Genomic DNA, 2653 nt, shown 5'->3' with positions numbered 1-2653 from the left:
AGGGTGGAGGATGACCAGGAGCCGAGAAACAGGTGATGAGCGGGTGAACCGGCCAGTAGGCAAGCAGGCAGGCAGGCAAGCAGGTAGGCAGGATGGCAGACAGGATGGCAGACAGGATGGCAGACCGGATGGCAGACCGGATGGCAGACCGGATGGCAGACAGGATGGCAGGTGAGCGAGCCAGGCGGGAGCCGGTGGAGATGACCTGGACAGGAGGAATACCAATAGTTAGGGAGTAAGCCAAGCAAGAGAGTAAGTAACTGGACACAAATGACTGGTGTACTACTCAAGACGTTCTGGCGCTGAGCTGTGGTCCGGGGCTGGCTTAAGTATGTTGGCACTGTGATTATCCACACCTGGCTGCTGCTCCAGCTGCTTCTCGTCTGCCTAATTAGCTGCCTTTTTTCACACACGCACACACACACACACGGGGAAAGGAGGGAAACAGGGCTCATGGAGCCGGAACCTTGACAATAAAGTCAGAATTCTCACTTTATTAATGCTATTATTCTCACTTTAAAGACAGAATTTTGAGAATAAAGTCAGAATTTTCAATCATTCTGTCTTTTTAAATTAAAGTGAGAATTCTGACTATTCCCAGAACTCTGACTTTAAAGTCTGAATTCTGTTTTGCCTTTAAAGCTACTATATGGAGGATTTCCCCAAAAATATCTTAACAATAGCTTTTTTATTTGACCTTTTATGACTGAAACATATTCTAATTAGTAGATCAACATCTTAGCTGTTCACAATGGGTGAACAAGCCTCTGGCCAATATTATTTAGGAAGCGTCCGAATCCTTCGAATTTCCCGCCCTCTGTCTGCGGGATGTGACGTCATGCACGTTCTCGTCAGTTGTTTCCTGTAGTCGCGAAGACGGAACTAGTACAGATTTTCGCTGCCCCAGACACCCGCTTTTACTCCGCGGAAGGCTGCTTAAAAAAAAATGAAAACAATGTCAAGTGCCACGAAAAAAAAAAAATCAAAACTTGATAGTGACCGACGCCGGGCAAGAACGAGAGTGAACATTGGTTTGACATTTCAGCGGTGGAGAGAGTTGAGATCGGACTTGGATTAGAAAAGTGATTCGCAGCTGGCTTTCTTTCTACTCCAAAAGGTAAGAAGCGAGTATCTTGACATTTAGAAGAAAATGTGTTGTTTTCAAATAGCAGTGACCTCAAGATCGATCACTTCTCGGTCATAACTATTGGGGTGAAAGTGAGGTGGACGGCAACATTTAGCGTGAAAGGGGCGGCAAAGTTGAATGTAATAGAACAGAATGCCTTTATGAAGAACAGACGTTCCATTCCGCAGCGTTTCAATCAGGCTAAATGTTGCCTTATTTTCCTCCGTGAAAACAGCCTATTGTAGCTACGTTATGCTAACGGAAAGTGAACGGTACTACTGAATGGCGATAACATTCATGGCCATATCACACTAAGTAGTGAATGGGTCTATATGTTTTTCACAATCGTCAATTTCCATAAATGACAGCCCACCTTTCGGCTAACGCACAATGCCTGGGGGCGACATGCACTAATAATGACTAGAATCAGGTTGACGTCCGTCGAGCGGGGTGATTACAATATGTAACTGCATATTAACATCGGAATGAGGTCCAATTAATTGACGTAATTTGCACATCGTTTTGGAGTACAGCACAGGACTGGACTTCGACCGACTAAAGCAATATGAACTGCACGTCCCGTCGACATCAATTGTTTAGTGGGGATCGAGAGTCTCATCCTGTGAAGTGGCCAGCTTTGTATAACATTATAAAACTCCTTACCTCTGAAAACATAGTTTAATTGGATATGAAGAGCCCAGTCTTCAGTATTGAGGTCGTGCACGTAGAGTGCGTGCAGCGTGTACAAGCGTGCAGTTTGTTTTCGGCCACAGGTGGCAGTAGCGATTTGAAATTTTAAATCTTCCATATAGCTGCTTTAAAGTCACAATTCTGAGAATAAAGTGAGAATTCTGACTTTAAGGTCAGAATTCTCACTTTATTAATGCTACTATTATTCTGACTTTAAAGACAGAATTCCGAGAATAAATATATAAATATTTTCAATAATTCTGACTTTTTCAAGTGAGAATTCTGACTTAATTCTCAGAATTCTCAATTTAAAGTGAGAATCCTGCCAAACTTTTTTATTCTCTCGTCACTGGCCCTAATCCTCTTCCGTAATTGACTGTTCTTAACTAATGACAAATATTTTCAACTGAATATTTGAAAACAAACTGTTTTAAAAGATGAAATGCAAAGGTACTGAAAATTCTAATAGGGCTGGATTGAAAAAAAGAAAGTTTACGCCACGGTAACCTAATGCACATTTGCTTCAGCGGTTGTTTGTGTGACCACAAGAGGGCGCAACAGCATGTCGGCCTCCATTCTGATCTGTTGTCGCCATTTGTAGACCTTCCCAGCGGCTCGCGCAGCTACACGCTGGAAGAACTGGCGTACGCCAGAAGTGGCGACAAAGGAGACTGCGCCAATATCGGTGAGCCCACACGCCGAACCCTCTCGCGCACTCTTGTTCGCACTACGCTAACCGTTAGCGTTACGCGCAGGAGTGATCGCTCGGGACGCCCGCCTCTTCCCTTACCTGAAGAAACACCTGACTTCCTCCGTGGTGGAGCGATACCTGGCCCA

The sequence above is a fragment of the Festucalex cinctus genome, chromosome 16 (genome assembly GCF_051991245.1).
Source record: "Festucalex cinctus isolate MCC-2025b chromosome 16, RoL_Fcin_1.0, whole genome shotgun sequence".
Taxonomy (NCBI): domain Eukaryota; kingdom Metazoa; phylum Chordata; class Actinopteri; order Syngnathiformes; family Syngnathidae; genus Festucalex; species Festucalex cinctus.
The sequence above is the reverse complement of the archived record's forward strand: the minus strand, read 5'-3'. Positions refer to the sequence as shown.